We start from the raw sequence: 21,077 nt of genomic DNA, 5'->3' as shown, positions 1-21,077 counted from the left end.
GAAGAATTATTTCCCTGGTGAAGAAAAACCCCTTCACAACAATTGGCCAAATCAAGAACACTCTCCAGGAGGTAGGTGTATATGTGTCAAAGTCAACAATCAAGAGAAGACTTCACAAGAGTGAATATAGAGGGTTTACCACAAGATGTAAACTATTGGTGAGCCTCAAAAACAGGAAGAACAGATTAGAGTTTGCCAAACAACATCTAAAAAAGCCATTACAGTTCTGGAACAACATCCTATGGACAGATGAGACAAAGATCAACTTGTACCAGAGTGATGGGAAGAGAAGAGTATGATAATAGTAGAACAGGGAGCTAGCTCCGCCTGATAATAGTAGAACAGGGAGCTAGCTCCGCCTGATAATAGTAGAACAGGGAGCTAGCTCCGCCTGATAATAGTAGAACAGGGAGCTAGCTCCGCCTGATAATAGTAGAACAGGGAGCTAGCTCCGCCTGATAATAGTAGAACAGGGAGCTAGCTTCGCCTGATAATAGTAGAACAGGGAGCTAGCTCCGCCTGATAATAGAACAGGGAGCTAGCTCCGCCTGATAATAGTAGAACAGGGAGCTAGCTCCGCCTGATAATAGTAGAACAGGGAGCTAGCTCCGCCTGATAATAGTAGAACAGGGAGCTAGCTCCGCCTGATAATAGTAGAACAGGGAGCTAGCTCCCTGATAATAGTAGAACAGGGAGCTAGCTCCGCCTGATAATAGAACAGGGAGCTAGCTCCGCCTGATAATAGTAGAACAGGGAGCTAGCTCTGCCTGATAATAGTAGAACAGGGAGCTAGACTCTGTGTGGCTTGGTGGGGGACCCCACAACTTAGTTGCACCAGCCCCTCCCCACGGACCAACGCTGTCCTAATGATGTAAAGAACCTGTGAAGAACCCACCCCCAAATTGGTCAGGTGCATCTCCCTGAGTTTCTCCCACAGTGGAGAATTGAATGGCACAGCCTGATAATAGTATAACACGGAACTACTGTAACTTCGGCTCTTATTAATAGCATAATGAACTTCTGTAGCTCTGCCGATAATAGTAGAACAAGTAACTACTGTAAATGTAAACATGCCTAATAAAGCAGAACACGGAACTACAGTAGCTCTGTCTGAGAATAGTAGAACAGGGAGCTAGCTCCGCCTGATAATAGAACAGGGAGCTAGCTCCGCCTGATAATAGTAGAACAGGGAGCTAGCTCCGCCTGATAATAGTAGAACAGGGAGCTAGCTCTGTCTGAGAATAGTAGAACAGGGAGCTAGCTCCGCCTGATAATAGAACAGGGAGCTAGCTCCGCCTGATAATAGTAGAACAGGGAGCTAGCTCCGCCTGATAATAGTAGAACAGGGAGCTAGCTCCGCCTGATAATAGTAGAACAGGGAGCTAGCTCTGTCTGAGAATAGTAGAACAGGGAGCTGGCTCCGCCTGATAATAGAACAGGGAGCTAGCTCCGCCTGATAATAGAACAGGGAGCTAGCTCCGCCTGATAATAGTAAAACAGGGAGCTAGCTCCGCCTGATAATAGTAGAACAGGGAGCTAGCTCCGCCTGATAATAGTAGAACAGGGAGCTAGCTCCGCCTGATAATAGTAGAACAGGGAGCTAGCTCCGCCTGATAATAGTAGAACAGGGAGCTAGCTCCGCCTGATAATAGTAGAACAGGGAGCTAGCTTCGCCTGATAATAGTAGAACAGGGAGCTAGCTTCGCCTGATAATAGTAGAACAGGGAGCTAGCTCCGCCTGATAATAGTAGAACAGGGAGCTAGCTCCGCCTGATAATAGTAGAACAGGGAGCTAGCTCCGCCTGATAATAGTAGAACAGGGAGCTAGCTCCGCCTGATAATAGTAGAACAGGGAGCTAGCTCCCTGATAATAGTAGAACAGGGAGCTAGCTCCGCCTGATAATAGAACAGGGAGCTAGCTCCGCCTGATAATAGTAGAACAGGGAGCTAGCTCTGCCTGATAATAGTAGAACAGGGAGCTAGCTCTGCCTGATAAAAGTAGAACAGGGAGCTAGCTCTGCCTGATAATAGTAGAACAGGGAGCTAGCTCTGCCTGATAATGGTAGAACAGGGAGCTAGCTCTGCCTGATAATAGTAGAGCACGGAGCTACTGTAGCTCTACCTGATAATAGCAGAACATAGTATTAACTCTGTCTGATAATAATAATAATACAACATGAAAGACATTGTGTGGGGATAGATAGAAAAAACAATGCAGAAGTAAGTGAATAAATGTTATCCTGTTAGCATTAGCCAGAGTGTGTACAGCAAGGCACTGGATGATTGCCCGTTTGGCTTGGCGTAGTTAATTCTCCAATTTTCCATAAGCTCTTCATGTATACCAAACATAACTTCCCCCTTAAATTTGATAAGGTTTGGTCCCTCTGACAGGCCTCTTGATATACTTTGGAGCCAGAGCCCTCCACCATCTAATTTCCAGTACTCTTTAATCAGTGTCTAATGTAATTTTTTGACTACTCCTCTTTACTTTTGGATGTGTGTACTACTACTTTATACTAGGGATGTGCAGGCTCGGTTCTACTCGGTTCCGTTCGTTTTTTTTTACCGAATCTTATTGGCTATTCAAAACTCGTGACAGCTGAAACCCAATAAGATTCGGGAAAAAAAACCGAACGGAACCGAGTAGAACCGAGCCTGCACATCCCTACTTTATACTTGCTTACCTCAAGTCACTGTACCTTTTGTCTAATCTGTAATGTATTGTTCTATTCAGTGGTGGAACTAGAGCGTGCTGGGCCCATGTGCAAGAATATTATTTGGGCTCCCCTATGCAGTGCCTCCAGTAGTGGTCCCCCTATGCAGTGCCCCCAGTAGTACCCCTAATACAGTGCCCCCAGTAGTAGTCCCATCTATGCAGTGCTCCCAGTAGTAGCCCCCCTATGCATTGTCCCCAGTAGTAATCCCCCCTATGCAGTGCCCCCAGTAGTAGCCCCCATATACACTGCCCCCAGTAGCGCCCCCTCCTATACAGTTCCCCTAGTAGCAGCCACCCCCCTATGCAGTGCCCCGAGTAGCGGCCACCCCCCCTGTGCAGTGTCCTCAGTAGCACCCTGCCATGCTGTGCCAGTTCCCGTGCCTCCCTACACACATACACACACACACACACACACACACACACACACACAAAAAAAAACACAACTTACCTGAATCCCTGCTCCTTCGGCGACAGCCACTGTCCGCTCCTCTGGCCTGCTTTTCTACATGATGGGGAGACTTCATGACGTCTCTCCCATTACCCTCTGCGGGGGGAGCCGGAAGGCGGAGCTCATGAGTGAGCTCCAGCCGGCTCCCTCCGTGGACACAGCAGCCAATGAGGATCTGTCTGACAGCTATCGGCTGTGTGTTTGTTACTGTGTAGTGCTGACCGCTCTCACTGCGGTCTGCACTACACTTGTGGTGTCCGGTGGACACTAGCGGCGGGTGCAGCAGCACAGCGGGCCCCGGTGCAAGCCATCGGCAACACCGCCGCTAGTTCCGCCACTGGTTCTATTATCTGGTGTCATCAGTGATTCGTCTGACTTCTTTCAGCTTTATGTGCGACTTTTCTGCTTGTTTATTACTTCACTTCTTTGGTGGAATGTTTAATTGTTATATTGAAAATGTTCAATAAAAATGCCCAATTTAATAGTTATCTGTTTGTTTAAGCTTTGAGAAACTGAAAGATTACATAAGAATAGAGGTGTTTTAAACCTCTAGGATGGGGGCCGGCATGTGTGCAAATTACTAGTTAGCCTATTGCAAGCATGGGTGGGTTTTTAATAGGGACATTATATAAGGGACTAGAAGTGTGGGCCAAAGCCTCTTTGTTTGTAGATTCCCCACCCTCCATCCCCTTTAAATTTTGTTGTGGATTTGTTTTTGTGTGGCGGGAAAGAACGGCGGGTCACCAGTCCGGGTGAGTTAAGGGCGCTCCCTTCGTTGACTGGTAGTTGACTGTACCAACCTAAAGGGAGGCAGTGTCATCACCTAAACGGGTGGGTAGTCAAGGTAGTGGGTTAGCGTTACCTTTTGTTGATGATATGGTTTACATGTTATGTGTATGCACTCTGGGCTTTCTACGCCTGCTATGCCTTTTGGCCCTGATTCAGAGCCGGACGCTCTGACCAGAGCGCTCGCTCTGCATCAGGGCCCACCTCCATAAATATGGAGCGTTCTCCTGGATGCTCGTATAGCTGTGGGTCACCACCCACAGCATATACGAGCGTGCAGGATGATGGTCGCGATGGTCTTGACCATCGCGACCATTGCCACTGCGAGCAGAAGCCTGCGGTTGAGTTTCTCAACCGCAAGGCCCGGAGTGATTTTGGCTCTATCAGAGCCAAAATCACTCCCACTGACATCACTAGTGATGTCAGTGGGGCCGGCTTCTGACGGTAGGCGTTCCCTTGGGAACGCCTCCGTCTGGGAGGCACGCCCCCGGCACGCCCACCAAAGGGGGCGTGCTGTCAATCAACATCGACAGCACGCCCCCTTTGATCAGACACTACGAGCGAAGGAAAGTCCTTCGCTCGCCGCATCTCGCGCATGCGCACGACGGAGCTCCCTCCGTCGTGCGCATGCGCAGTGCAGACCATCGACCCACTTGCGAGCGGACAGCCGCTCGTGAGTGGGTCTGAATCAGGCCCTTTGTTGTTTGTGTGTGGGCATTTCAGATTTGGCTGATTTCTGGCCGTCCTTTCTTTGCCACCATACATCCTTCAATAAATAATAAATAAATAATACATTATTAAATGCTCCAATAAATCTCCATCAAGTTACCTGCCAAATTCACGTCTCAGTGTTGTTTTTTTATTTGGTTAAGTGGTTTGCATACATGATACACCTCATCCGATAGAAGGTTTAAAATATTTTATTTTTATGGTATAGGCATTTAGATTTCCAATTCAAAAAGAGAAAACACAAATAGAAGAAAGCATTTGTTTAAAATGTACATTACCCCAACGTAATACTAACAGCAAACTCTCTTCCTGATGCTATGAACACATTTCTGAAAAGTGCAGAAAGCTAAAACCAATCTTCTTAGTAAAAATGGCAGAAGGGCACACATAAGGCGATACATTTTAGGCACCTAAAGATGGGAATGTTATTATGTTTTCTGGCTCTTTCGCCAAATATGTATAGTGAATAGTTTGTTCTGTGAGTCCCATTACATATAAGAAACAAACTGCAGTTGAGCGGACATTCTTGGGGTCATAGTAAAGGTAGAAGGAGGAGAGAGGGAGCTGAGTAATGTAAAAACAGATCAAAGTTAAGTTAAAGGGAATCCCCTACACATATACTAAAACAACATTATCATTACAGGCAACATAAAAGGATTTGCTGGCAGCAGCATGTGGTTTTATGCATAGGATTGTGTCACGCAGTATTCCTTCAAGTCAGTATGCGTTGTAGCATGTCCGCACCTCTGACTATGGCCTTGATCCTGAGTCTTGGGTTCTGTTTCCTCTCATCTCCCTTTAACCATCCCAAACTTGACTCCTCAAAGATTCTTGTTGTATCTATAGAAGAGTTTATCACAGGAACAATCCAAAGTGTTTACTTTGAACATTCTAAATCAGATTCAATTGCTCATTCTCCAGACATTATACATGACCACGGTGACAGCAGATGGGAAATACATGACCTGTTTAGCTCAAACCTCTTAAACGCACTTATCCTGAGTGTGTACAAACACCTAAATTAAAGGGATTGCTGGATGACAGCACAATGCACCTAAGGATTATAATTATAAAGTTAAAAATCAACCTTACAGACAAATCACTGGTGCTAAATTTGAACACACATAAAAACTAAAGACAACATTAAAAATACATAACTGAAATTACATTGTGATCATATAAAACTCCATGTATAATTTAAAAGTGATAACAAGATTTTATCATTTTGAAGTAACTATCACAGAAGGAAATACACTGTTTTGCCATCTACTAGTAAGGCATTTAAGACACCTATAACATTTTTTAGAGGGCAATAAGAAAAATAGGGATGACATGGATGACTTAGCTAAAATGTCCTTCAAGGCAAAGAGTGACCAATAGTTCCCTTTCAGACTACTAAAGTGAGAGATTTTAGAGGTGGAGATGTTGCCCATAGCAACCAATCAGAATCCACTTAACATTTAACTAGCACTTTCTAGATGAAAATAGTTAGAATCTGATTGGTTGCTATGGGTAACATCTCCACTTCTAAAAACTCTCACTTTAGTAAATATACTCCTATGAGTGGGATGTACAAATGCTGATTTTGTGGTCAAACCTCCGAAAATGGCATTTTTGGAGGTTTCGCCGCTTACTGCATATGCACCAAGCTCTGCAATGCGATACATTCTGGGGCTTGGATGCGGTGGGCAACGCCATCTTTAGACGCCATCTTTCTATAGCATTGCCCAATAGAAACCTACGAGCCTCTATTCGCAAGCCCCCCTGAGAGGGATCCAATCGGATCCCTCCCATTACCCCCCACACCGCGTGCGTCACTTGACGCATGCACAGAAGGACTTCTGGGTCTTCTCTCGCATATGACAGCTCTTACTGGGAGAGCTGTCCTATTTTATTCAAGCATACAGCATTAATAAACGCCATTATGCTTGAGATGAGTGGCAGGATCTATCGCATTCAAAATGCTATTATACATTAGTACTAGAATCCGCCATGGCCTCCTCTACAAACAAGTCCCAATTTGTAAACTCTAAACAGTCCTGAAGTTTTAATAAAGCTCCCTTGGGCTAAACACTAATACTACTAATAACAGGCCTAGACCATTTTATTAATGGAAATAGAAACAAAGAGGAATGATCCGACTATCTAATGTGGGCAGGGCCGGTTCTAGACACTGTGGAGCTCAGGGCAAAGGTTCCCAGTTGCGCTCCCCCCCTCCCCCAAAAAAAGAAAGAAATAACTTTTTTTTAGATGGCGTTCCCCTGCGTGCGCACTTCCGGAAAGAGGGCGTGTCCTTGCGGGACAACCCCAATTCATCACACTGTGGGGCGTGCCCAGCACTTCCGAAGGTGCTGGGCTTCCCCCAAGCTCTCCACTCATGGTGAATAATTGCCATATACAGTAGTGCCTTTCACAGTATGTCTTACACAGTAATGCCCTGTATAACACATTATGCCACATGCAGTAATGCCCTGTATAACACATTATGCGACACACAGTAATGGCCTTTATAACGTGTTGTGCCCTGTATAACACATTATGCCACATTCAGTAATGCCCTGTGTAATACATTATGCCACACACAGTAATGCCCTGTATAATACATTGTGCCACCCACAGTAATTCCCTTTATAATACATTATCCCCAATTCAAATTACGCCACACAGTAGTCCCTTATTCATGTTGAGAAACACAGTGGTGCGACTTTTACACAATGCCCAAATTAGTGTCCCTTATACACAAGGCCTACAGTAGTAGTGCCCCTTATACAATGCCCACAGCAGTGGTGCCCCTTACACAATGGCCCCGGTAGTGGTGCCCCCCATGCAGTGTCCTCATTAGTAGTGCCTGCAGTGGTACTGCCCCCATTGGTAATGCCCACAGTAGTAGTGCCCCATTGGTAATCTCCCCTATAGTAGTGCCCCCATTGGTAATGCCCCCAATAGTAGTACCCACAGTAGTAGTGCCCCAAGTAGTAATGCCCCCTATAGTAATGCCCACAGTAGTAATGCCCCCTAAAGTAGTGCCCAGTTGTAATGCCCACATTAGTAGTGCCCCAGTAGTAATGCCCTCATTAGCAGTGTCCACATTGTAATACCCCCATAAGTAGTGCCCCCAGTAGTGATGCCCCCAGTAGTAATGTCCCCTATAGTAATGCCCCCACTAGTAGTGCCCACAGTTGTAATGCTCCCATTAGTAGTGCCCCTATAATAGTGATGCCCCCATTAGTAGTGCCCACAGTTGTTATGCCCCCATTAGTAGTTTCCCCAGTAGTAATGCCCCCCTATAGTCATGCCCCCTGTAGTAATGCCCCCTATAGTAATCCCCCTTATAGTCGTGCCTCCAGTGCTGGTGCTTCTGAAAAAAAAATACAATTAAAAAATACAAACACAATACTTACCATAAGCCCCGCTACTGCTTCCGCTGCCATCCGGTCTAACCGCAGCTCCTCGGATCTATGGGAGAGACGTCATGACATCATGACGCCCCTCCCATAGTGCTCTCTGCGGGAACCGGAGCTCAGAAGTGAGCTCCGGCTCCTCGGATTTATGGGAGAGACGTCATGACATCCCTCCCATATTGCTATCTGCGGAAGCCGGAGCTCAGGAGTGAGCTCCGGCTTTCGGCTGCCTGCTGCAAGGTGGGAGCCGGGTGCCCGCTGGTTACAAATCTCAGTGGGCGTCCGGCAACTGGAGCCTCCCTGCGGCGTCTAGCGGGGGGGGGGGACCGGCGCTGTTTTTTTTTTCTCTTTTTCTTGTGGGATTTTTTTTTTCCTTCTGGGGACTAAGTGGCGCTCTCTAGGGGCCGGCGCTTCGGATGACTGCCCTGTTAGCCTGCCCCTAGAACGCCACTGAATGGAGACACAAGATGCTCTTATACTGTATGCGTCTTTAATGTTTTTGTAAACGTGGTCCAGTGTGTTGTCGCCCCACGTTGGTACTGTACATCCACGTTCAGAGAAAGCATTCTGAGAAAACATTGGTAAAACAGACTTTAGATTGGCCTGATTAAAGTCTCCGGCAACAATAAATGCACAATCTGGATGAGCAGTCTGCTGATAAGAGATAGTATTGCACAAGGTGTCCAAAGCGAAGGTGACGTGTGCTTGAGACGGAAAATAAACTGCAGCCAAAAAATAGTTCTCAATTACATCAAAATCCATGCACCAGTTATTATTGATGTAAGTGCAAAGGCCTCCACCTTTATTCTTGCCAGACTGATTTCTGTCTGATCTAAACAAAGTCCTATCAGAAAATTGAAAAGTAAAATCAGAATCATTCACTCCCACCCGGGACTTAGTAAATATTATACAACAGTTTTTAAAAGACTGATAACAAGCAATTTTCAGGCTAATCTCATCCATTTTATTAGAGAGACCTAATATTTGCCAAAAACAGGCTGGGGAACAATGGACTACATAGATACCTTAACCTTGCTTGAATGCCTGCTTTCTTCCCCTTCTTTTGCCTACTCTCCCAGGTACCGCTGGCTCCGCTTCCAGTCCCTGCTCCTGGTCCAGTTCTGGTGTCCTTGACCGCGATGGTTCCAGCCTCCTGCTTCATCAGGAGCAGGCGGGCACATGTCACCTGAAGGGGCGACCCCGGCATCTTTAAACTGGGCCAAGGGTCCCGCTTGCTGGCACAATATAAGATATGTGGCAGAGTGGGGGCGCTGCTCAGAGGAGGGGTTCCGCTGCACATGGGCTCACTAAGGCATTGATACGTCCCTGGACAGGGCGCATGTTGTAATCCAAAGCAACAGATCAGACATAAACTTGCACAAGTTAAATGTATGCGGTGACTTAGGGGAAGGCGTTGCTGTCTCATGCTGTTGACATCATGGGGTATATTTGCTAAAGTGCGGGTTTTTAGAAGTGGAGATGTTGCCCATAGCAACCAATCAGATTCTACTTAACATTTATCTAGCACCTTATAGAAGATAACAGCTAGAATCTGATTGGTTGCTATGGGCAACATCTCCCCTTCTAAAATTCTGCACTTTAGTAAATATATCCCCATGAGTTTAATTCCAACCAGGGCCCTATCTGTTTGGGGATCTCCATGTGTTTTCACCGGATTCCTCCTACAATCTAAAAACATGCTGATTGGTTAATTGGTAGCAATCCAAATAATGGTCCCTCCAATGGGGCAGGGACTGATTACATATTCTTTATACAGATCTGTGTAAATAAATGAGAATAACAAAGCTAATATCTGATCAGTTGCTATGGGTTACATTCACCATGTTTGAGTATATAATTAGAACCCTGCCCATAAAAAAAACTGTTTCTCTGTAACCAAATACAAAGACATGTGAATAACCTCTGCTTCACTCATCAAGAAGACACACAGAACCATAAAAAAATGTGTATCTTCATCTTCAAGAATAATTATTGTCATTATAATGTGTTACTTGGCTCCTTGTCAAAGCAAGTATTGTGGGAAGATGGAAAAAATTATTTCGATAAGACACTTTAGATAAAACTTCGGAGACCATCTCAAGCAATGTATCATGCAGGCGTGTATAGGATATCCCTGCATTAACAGGGAATGTAATGGTAATATTGGGAAGGATTGTGAGATTCCTGCTTTCCTCCCATCCCCATATGCCCTCATCTCTTCACAGATAGAGATTACTGTTACCAGGGAGATTTGTAACAAAGAGGAAAGTTTTGTCTCATTTGGTTTCAAAACTCTCAGAAAGATCCCCTTGGGCCGAGCTGCTGCAGAGACCTGATTATGATGTTTCTGGTTTTACATTTCTTCCTTAATAGTCATTCAATGGCTGCAAACCACTGGGTGTTTTGTTTCAGAACAAGAAGATAGATTAATTAATTTTCATTACATTTCACAGGTAAAGTCGTTTGTTTTAATTAGACAAGTAGACATAAAATCACCTAAATAGCTACATTCTTTTACTATACTATGTTGTAGCGCTTTTTTTTTTTTGAACACTAAAACCCATGCTGTACAAGCTATATATATTAATAGAATAACCCAGACTGGGGACTCACTATCTGTCTGACTGTTTAATGTTCACATTAGTACTCAAATGATAATGTCTTACTGAACTGTCTTATTACACTAAGACGTCTGAATGATGAGGTATTTTATTCACTTTTAGCTAAACAGAAAATGCCCTTGTAGAAATGCTTTGGGGTGGGAGGGACATTGAGGACTGAGGAGGAGGACGGGGTGAGTGCTTTCATTTTCACGTCACAATATCATTGTGGATTTAATAACTAGAGATGAGCTGTTGATTTTGGATCTGATCTTCCCGCCAAGTTCGGATCTCAGAATGAGGCAAAACTTCATCTTTCAGTGACATCTGTGCAGAGGTGTCATGTGAAAGATGAGGTTTTTCCTCGTTCTGAGTTCCGGATGTGGTGGACAGATCCGAGCCAAACCTGAACCGCTTGTCTCTAGTTATACCTGAAACAGCCACTTCTCACCTGTGCTCAGGGCAAAACTCATATGATCAACTTGAGGCAGCTGTCCCAGATTACAGTTTTTGTGGGTCAGCAAATGCTAGGTAAAAGGCAAACTCCCTTCCTAATAAAGTCTACAATGGTAGATTTCTACCTCGTTGGTAGATTAAATAATGATTAATGTAAATATTTGTTTTGAGAGTATATACTACTCATATCAAGTGTTTATAGGAGATGTTGTATGGGATGTGCCATGTTAGGTGTCAGAACCAATACGCACATCCTTACCTGGGTGTATTAGCTGATGCAGGGACACTTCCAGGACACATTAATGGATTATACTAGCGGATTATACTGTAAAATATGGTGTTCATTCCAACATCCTGCACCTGTCCCAAATTGTGCAGTTCCTCTTTCCTGCCTGGGGTGTCGCTCTATACTCTGGTGCTTCTAGAACTCAGCTAATGCAACAAACTGCTGAAATACAGATCAGAATGTGCTAGAAGTACCAGAGCAGAGAACGACACCCCAGGCAGGAAAGAGGAACTGCACAGGTTGTGACAGGTGCAGGGTGCTAGAATGCTACTAAAATATTAGTGGGCCGCAAGAAGTGGCTCCCAACAAGGTTGCATTACCAGAGTGAATTTAAGATATGAGTGGATTGGGAACTCCTTGGCCAACATTAATATGTATTGGCTTTTGAAAGACGATCTAATATCACCACTCGGTAAGTATTTTTTAACCCCTCCTGCAATGAGCTCTGCCCCCCACATGGTGAGTAATTTACTGTCTCTGACTCTGAATAGAGTCTCTGCTGTTTTGAGATTACAATCTAAAGCTAAGACAAACACGAGACATAGGGACTGATTTCGAGGTGCAGCCTTTTTGACAGGGTCAAATAGCGAGATTTAGCATACTGTGCAGGCGCAGAAATTAATTTATGCAGTTTTATATTTCTCCGGCAACTTTTTGAGTATAATGGACCTTTGCAATATCTCGATTTGCAGGAAATGGGCATTTATGGGCGGCAATGCTGCGGGCGCATGCAAAAGATCCGTCTCATGGGAGTGTCGTGGGATGGGAAGCCTTTTTCAGGTGGATCTCTTGCACACAGAACGGGACTGGTGCACGCAGCGATACTAATGGTGATGGTCACGGCTGTGGATGGACAAACAGGGGACGTTGCCGCTTCCCGCTTCAATCCGCACAGATCCACGCATTAGTCCTATGGTAACTCGCATTAGCATAAAGTAGTACATCTGCCTTTTCAGCTTCCTGCAAAAATAGGCACTTTGTATCCGGCTCCTCAAGATCAGTCCCATATCGTGTAAGGGAGCAGGACAAGATTCACTGAGAGATGATGAATCCTAAAACTGTTATATGAAGACCAGTAACAATTAAGATTAAGTAAATGATTAACAGTCATTACTTCTGCATAATACTCTTATTATTAAACCTGCTGTATAAGGAATATTGTGTGAATGAAATTCAGCATTAGCTGCAGGACAGCTGCGCTCCCCTTCGGATGGTTGCCATGCAATCAAAATAAATGGTACCAAAAAGTGGGTGATCTTTAAAAAAAAAAAAAAAAAAAAAAAGGTTTGGCCCAAAACTCAAGAATGCCTATTACCTATGCCTTACCTAATGTCTGTAAGACTTTATACTGTCCCTCTATGAGAAACAAATTGCCTCAGGGGAGAACACAGTTTTCCTACCTACACTGTGATGTTTGATTGCTTCTAAGTACCTTATGCTAAGAGTTGTAAATATTACTTGCTGAACTTTAAGTACATAGTAAATGCCCTTGATAGTGTTACATGTGATTACCCTACAGTATAATCTTGTTGACTATGGAACAAGTGCCGTCTATACACAAGCATCACATACATGGAGTGTGCTGAGACTGTAGCAAGTTGTTTTTTTTTAACCGGGGCTCGGCACGGCTCTTGGCAGGCCTGACTATCCCCTACAGCGCTTATCTGCATCTGGATCATTCGAAGATCCCTGCTTACATATTCCATGTCGTGGCTAGGTGCACAGTGCACCTTCATAAAAAGCCCACCCCCATCAGTCATTACAGTTAGCAGAAAGCCAGGCATCTGAATTTGGCACAACAGCACAGACTGCAGCAGCCACTTACCTCAGCTAATGCTGGGTACACACTGGTCGATATATTGGCCAATCAGTTATCGGCCAATATATCTGCTGGCCATCGGCCAGTGTGTACAGACGATATGTCTGTGAAACGAGTCGTTCAGACATATCGCATTGGCTGTGCTGCACAGCCAATGGACAGATATATCTGAAGACATATCTGTCCATCGGCAAGTTTGTATGGGCAGTCTGCAGACCGCCCGTATACACAGTGCCAGCTGCGGGAAGAGGGACAGCCCCACCCCCAACTGCCACCCAGCCAACGGGACCCGCGGATAGATGATGGGCACCCAGTGTGTATGAAGGTCCATCATCTAAAGATATATCTGCAGATCACTCGATCTGCAGATATATCTTTCAGGTGTGTAGCCACCTTAAGCTTTCAGCCTTTCAGTTATTTGTGATTTTGAGTCTGCATTCTTTTTTACAGGAAAAATGTGTGGGCAGTGTCGGGCACTTTTGTGGGGGGCATATCTAACTGCCAAACGACTACATTATGAGGCCCATGTGGTGCATTTCTGTGGGGCAATGGATGTAATGGCATTGAGGGAGCAAGCGGTTCTAATGGGCAATGTTGGGCATTTCTATGGGGGCATGTTGGCTCTATTGTGTGGGCATATCTATGTGGCATGAGAGTATGGAGATCATGTGTTGGATATTTCTGTGGCAGCAATGGCATGAAGAGGCACTGGGGTAATAACATATAGGGGCAATGTGGGGTATTTCTGTGAGGGCAAGTAGGCTAGGGCATAACATTTATAGTTTATCTGTAAATAAATGTAATAACGAGTATCGCATTAGGCAGTTTTCAGGGGGAAATTCAATTAAGCGCTATCCACTGGCTGGCGGCTGTGCATGTGCAGAAGGACTCCCAGGTCACAGACCCAGCAGTCCTCACATCACAAAAGACTACTCTTATTAGAACAGCAGTACTTACATGCATACAGCATTAATAAACGCAGCTATGCATTCTGTAAGTAGCGGGATGTTGCATTCAATATTGAGATACATGATATATCCCGCCCATTATGTTTTGTTTTGCAAGACAATTTTTAAAAGAACAATTCGATATACAGTGCTGAGGCACAGCTATGGGCTGTAAAACATTTTGTGGATAGGTTTGTGTACTAGAATGCACTATTATAGCAAAATGCCATCAAATGGTACACAAATACTGATAATGGGCAAAATTTACTAAGCGGCCGGTTCTAAACCCCGGCGTTTTGGTGGCGGGTTCTAAACTATTCTAAAATGTGTTTTGATGGCGGTTTTTTCAGCGTTTTTGGCCTTCGTAAATCTGCAGATAGCAAAACTTCTGCCAAACCACCACCAAACCGCCGCGGTTTAGAACCCGTCGCTTAGTAAATTTTGCTCAATGTCTTTATGTTGCGGAGTGGTATTAAATAGTGTTAATAAAGATGACTCCCTGATATTAAACTATAGAGTTATTGGAGACATATACTGTATGTCAGCTATTGATACCATAGACAGATTGACCCTTCTAAAGGAAACTCTGTTAAAATAAGACAAAAGTAACAGAATTTAAGGCCTGATTCACCACGGATCGCTATTGCAATAACAGCTACGATTTAGCACGCAGGTCTGCTGCGAAAATATGCTAATGACTGCAATCGCAAAGCCAGCACAGAGAAACCCAAAGCCATCATAGAGATGCCCACTACTGCTTTTGCACATACGTAATACCTTACAGCTCTGCGCAAACATCAGGAACATCGAGTAACATCGGTCTCTCACGCACAATTACAGCAGGTCTGACCTTAATCAGAAATTGCTAACCTCGTCGCACGCAGTGAGTACTCAAGCTGCGTATGCCGTCGCAGTGGCTAATTTATGCACGCCCATGCAACGGACAGTCACGCTTGCTTTACTCCGACCACTCCCCCGTCACAACCTCCAAACGCTGACGTCCTGTCCCACCATCTGTGACGGCTTTGTTTCTGCGTAAGTGATCTCAGAGTGATCGCAATGCTAACTCACGTACGCGCACTGCGGTGCATGCACGGTACGCACCATCGGACGATCTGCGTATGCTATTGCAGTTGCGATCTGTAATGAATCAGACCCTTAGTCTTTGACTATTTTGGCAAAGAAATTAACTGTATCACAAGTATAATAAATATTGTTATGTCCCCCAGACAGGTTATCCAGACATTTTAAAAAGAGAGACCTGTTATGTCTTAAAAGAGATTGTATTATGTGTAGTTACGTTTAGTTGTAGATAGTTATGTGATACATTGGTCCAATCTGACATATTTGGGTGTCAAAACCCAGACTCTGTCCTGTGCGTGAGTTGTAAAAACGAGGGCGAATTTAGAATTTCACACATTTGCATCTTGAACATACATAGGAAAGAAGCCTGCAAGAAAAACCTATTTACATGGAGATGTTCAATAGAAAGTATCTTAAATGGCCTCCACGTCCAAAACAGCAATGTTTGCGCCAGGTACTGATGGGTATAACTTGTGTCCCACTATAGTGTAGAGATAGCGAAGATAAATGGAAGTGTTAGTAATCAATGTTAAAGCCTCTTTAACCTATTTGTACATGATATAATAATACAGAGCCGTAAATAAACTTTTTGGTGCCCTGTGCCAGAGAGAACATTGGCGCATCCCCCTTCAGGGCCGAAACTAGGATATCTGTCCACCGGTGCAAGGCAGCAATTTTGCGCCCCCTCCCTTCCTGTACCTGAAGTTTGTCCTTGCTCGTCCATGCGGACGGCTGGCATAAACCCCCCTGGCCAGTAAGGACCTCTAGCATTTGTCTCCTCTTTGGCAGCGGCCATTTTTGGATGGCCGTTTTCTGAGTCTGCAGCCCCCAAGCCACCTTGAGTCAGCTTTTTTCACCCCCTGCAATCTGGCACCCGGTGCACGTGCACCTCTAGCCCCCCCCCCCTAGTTGCGGCCCTGCCCCCCTCCCCATTTTTTAAATAGGGACATAAGATAGTGCACCTGAAATAGGGCCATGGCCTCATGGGGAAGGCGCTGGGAAGAGATAAAGGAGGTCAGGAGATGCTGGGGATAAAATAAGAGGAAGCTGCAAGTGAGAATGATGATAAACAGAAAAACTGACAGGCCCAAACAGTGCCCCCTGCCCTGCGGTGTCCTGTGCCATGGCAAAGCTCCCACTGCCCTAGTTACAGCCCTGTAATAGAATAGTGAAGTGTCAGTGAAAACTGTCTGGACAGTGACTAATTAATATAGAAGTCAATATAAAATGTAATTAAATATAAATACTTTTTAAAATTCAGTTAAGCACAAGCATTGGTTTGTTCAGCCCTCACAGGGCCGGATTAACGGGGGGGCGACAGGGGCGATCGACCCTGGGCCCCCACACGTTAAGGGCCCCCACACTTATTGGGGTTAAAGTGGACCGGAGGAGACGGAACCAGTTCCACCTCCTCCAGCCAACCTAATCCCGGCACCGCAGGGAGGCTACTTGTAACCAGCGGGCACCCGGCTCCCTTCCCGCAGCGGTAGCCAGAGTCTGAGGACAGAGCTCACTCCTGAGCTCCGACTTCCGGCTCACACAGTGCACTACGGGAGAGACGTCATGATGTCTCTCCCATAGTGCAGAGGAGCAGCCGAGCGGACTGCAACGGACGCGGGGCTTAGGTTAAGGTAAGTATGAGCTTTATATATTATTTTTTTTTAGTGCAAGCGGCTTACTGAGGGCATCACTCGGGGGAGGGGCACATTACTACTGGGGCATTATTCGTGGGGGGGAGGCATTACTACAGGGGGCATTACTCGGGGGGAGGCATTACTACTGGGGCATTATTTGTGGGGGGGGGCATTACTACAGGGGGCACAACTCGGAGGGGGGGCATTACTACTGGGGCATTACTCTTTGAGGGGGGAGGCATTACTACTGGGTGCATTACTGGGGGGGCATTATTGCTGGGGAGGTGCATTACTCGGAGGGGGAGGCATTGCTACTGGGGGTATTAATCAGGGGGCATTACTATTGGGGGCTCTACTACAGAGGGAGCATTAGTATTGGGGGCACTAATAGAGGGGCATTACTACTGGGGGCTCTACTACAGGGGGCATAACTACTAGGGACATTACTATTGGGGGGCACACCTACAGGGGTATTACTACTGGGGGGTTTATACAGGAGGCATGACTATTGGGCACATGCAGGGGGCATTACTACTGGGGGCATTACTATTTGGGGCACAACTACAGGGATATTGCTACTGGGGGTATTTATACAGAGGGCATTACTACAGGGGGCACTACTAATGGGAGCATTGCATAGGGGGCACTGTATAAGGGGCACTACTACTGGGTGCACTGCATACGGAGCACTACCACTGTGGGTACTGACACTACTGGGGGCTCTGCATAAGGTCCCCATTGCGCATACCCCCAGTTTGTCACATTTAATAGGGGCCCCCACATGTTTGTTGCCCAGGGGCCCCCACAGACTGAGCCTTCAGTCAAATAAGAATTATCCTACTGGCAATTACCTGCCAAGTTTCAACTTACCTGGCAATAGCGGTTGTGTTCTGGTCTGCTGTGGATTCCCAGCCATGCACACACTCAGTGGACGCCTTCTAAGGACAAGAGGAAAGAACACACTGTACATGAACCATAGTACTGTACTTTATAAGCTACTGATGCCAGAATGTTGCAATATATATTATATATACATCAAAATATGAATATATGTCAAATAGATTATTTTGTGGGAAGTACACCAAGTTGTATGGAGCACATTTATATTAATACATCTCACCAAATAATACATTCAGAGCCATAACTAGACTTTTTGGCGCCCTGTGCCAGAAAGAGCATTGGCGCCCCCCTCATTTTTCAAAGGGACATAATGCACCCAAAAAAGGGCCATGGCTTCATGGGGAAGGGCCAGGGAAGAGATAGGAGAGGCCAGGAGATGCTGGGGATGAAATAAGAGGAAGCTACAAGCAAGAATGATAATAAACAGAAATTTGACAGGCCCAAACAGCGCCCCCTGACCTGTGGTGCCCTGTGCGATGGCACCGGCCGCACTACCCTAGCTACGGCCCTGTATACATGTAGTCACATAAGAAAGAAACCCACTTGACTCTCCCCAATTCATGAGGTTAGTTAAATTCTAAAGTTAATAAAATAAATATGAGACTATCAAGGTGCTAGGATTATCATTTGTAATTGAACATTGTGATGTGTCGTCAGTTCTGGTTGTCATTCCACATGGAAACTGTTACTAACCTGCTTTCATCTAGTAAGAGAGCCGTGTATGTCATTTACACTTTGCATGATTGCAGCCTTCATCTTTTGTTAAAATTACATCTTTTTATTGCTTGTTTATAGTATATTATATTAAAAAATCAATAAACCCAATTGTAACCAATCCCTGCAGGTATAAACAATTCAGGAGCATTCTCACTTTCAAAGACGTTGGTAATCACATAAAGTACTGTATCCTACTTGAGGCATCAGTGCAGAAATGAAAGGCTATCCAATCCATGCAGATGAAAACAATTCAAAAACATTTTGGGGGTACTCTTGCCATTTTGTTATCCCTGGGAAACAAGCTGATCGCTATCACAGAGTATTATCTTGCCTGGTAAAATTGGTGGTCATATGAGGGGGGTGGTTTCTATAGGCATCCAGAATCATAGAATTAATCTTAGGTTGGGAATTTAGCATATCAAGATGTACAGCAGATCCACATAAAGTCATGTCCGATGGGTCTCTACCCAGATCCTGTCAAAGTCTGATGTGTAGATATTCACAGCCTGTTTGGTTCAATGTGTAGATGTCTACCAGACTAGTCTTCTTAAAAATGTGCATTTTAGTAATCCAAAAGAGATTCTACATTTATATACCTGACAGCACTAATTTCTTACATTTACCTGTACAGTGTAATGTTTTTTTTTTGTCCTGGACCTCCATGTTCAAGTCAACACACATAATATTTGCTGCCTTGTGATGGCTAGAAGGTCTGGACAATTCATTAGTAGGAAAACCCGAAGACCATGAAATTGCGATTTTCAACATTAATTTGATGACTTTTAAACAATCTCTTCTTTGCCCAAAACCACCCGTTGAAGGTGTGTTGACATGTTAATCTGTTCTACTGCTGTTGTGTGGCTCTATGTTCACACACACTTTTAATAGCACATTACACACCTAGAATATGTCTTATCAGAAACATAATACTGCTATAATATCAGTCAATACACAGAGTATGACTTTACACATATATACATAGGTAACATTGTTATGAAATATGAACTCCTTAAAATTTCTATATATTTCCTATTACAGGTATTTATGAGTAATACATGCTATGTGGATCATTCTACTACATATATTTACAGAGATCTTCTCCAACAATAATTGTAAAATGTAGTGCGTTGATATATAAAATTATTGGAGTGACTTCTATGGTTCGTTCTTGTAAATTAATTCCTGAAATCATTCATCGTTTAGGGGTGGTGCAGTAAAACCTTATCTGTGACATCTCTGCAGTCTGCAGACACACTACTTGCTAATTACACACACAGAATTCACGTGTACTCATATCTCTGGGTGTAATCATAATCACATATATATATTATTTTACTAACTCTTGACTATGAATTAACTTTTAAGGACAAATTTCTTATTTTCTAGATAAAATGATAAGTCTTACTTTGCAGAGAGAGGCTGTGCAATTGGTTGCTTTCAGTGTTTATGCCGTCATAAATCATTAAGAGTAATAGGCTGTCAGTCTAAATGAGAAACACCTTGTGATATAAACATGTTTATGACATATTCCTCAATGATGCACTGCATATCCTACTAGAGCAGTGATTTTCAACCTTTTTCGACTCGAGGTACACTACACAAGATTTTAAAATTGCCATGTTTCACCATCTGGCAATGCGGTGTTCACGACCTATGAAAAAACATCCCCCGCAGGAACAAAACACACTATATTGGCCCCGCAGGAAGAAAACACATTATATTGGCCCCCGCAGGAACAAAACACACTATATTGCCCTCCACAGGAACAAAACACATTACATTGGCCCCCGCAGGAACAAAACACACTACATTGCCCTCCACAGGAACAAAACACATTACATTGGCCCCCGCAGGAACAAAACACACTACATTGCCCTCCACAGGAACAAAACACATTACATTGGCCCCCGCAGGAACAAAACACACTACATTGCCCTCCACAGGAACAAAACACATTACATTGGCCCCCGCAGGAACAAAACACACTACATTGCCCTCCACAGGAACAAAACACATTACATTGGCCCCCGCAGGAACAAAACACACTACATTGCCCTCCACAGGAACAAAACACATTACATTGGCCCCCGCAGGAACAAAACACACTACATTTCCCTCCACAGGAACAAAACACATTACATTGGCCCTGCAGGAACAAAACGCACTACATTGAACCGTGCAGGAACAAAACACATAAAACACATACATTGGCCCCCACAGGAATAAAAGGCATACATTGACCCCTACAGGAATAAAACACATACACTGGCCCCACAGAAAAAGAAAAACATTGGCTGGCCACACAGAATAAGTATAAACCACATTGCTCCCCACAAAAAAAACACCATTGGCTGACCCCTACAGAAGAAAAAACACATTGCTCCTCCCCAAAAACAACAATTTACACTGGCTCCCACATTAAGAATAAATATACATTTATGGGCACCTACCTGTGCCTCATCGGCTGACATTGCAGTGCTGTCAGCACAACAGAGTTCAGGCGGGCTGGTGGGATCTATCCACTACCCTGACTGGTGGAGCAGAAGGGATGACTG

At 44.6% G+C, this 21,077-nt stretch overlaps 1 long non-coding RNA gene across 2 annotated transcripts in view; it reads right to left on the bottom strand.

Annotated features, from left to right (window-relative positions):
- Positions 1–4,962: 4,962 nt before the first annotated feature.
- Positions 4,963–21,077, bottom strand: part of LOC148508995 (uncharacterized) — a 28,320-nt gene continuing 12,205 nt past the window's right edge. For both annotated transcript variants that reach the window (XR_015869494.1, XR_015869495.1), the window contains exons 2-3: positions 17,776–17,843; positions 4,963–5,519 (exon numbers count right to left, since the gene is read on the bottom strand). This is a non-coding gene — a long non-coding RNA (uncharacterized LOC148508995). The remainder of the gene's footprint in view (positions 5,520–17,775; positions 17,844–21,077) is intronic.

This window comes from Taudactylus pleione, unplaced genomic scaffold, assembly GCF_031769625.1.
Source record: "Taudactylus pleione unplaced genomic scaffold, aTauple2 ptg000333l, whole genome shotgun sequence".
In the NCBI taxonomy this organism is placed as follows: Eukaryota; Metazoa; Chordata; class Amphibia; order Anura; family Myobatrachidae; genus Taudactylus; species Taudactylus pleione.
The sequence above is the reverse complement of the archived record's forward strand: the minus strand, read 5'-3'. Positions and strand labels throughout refer to the sequence as shown.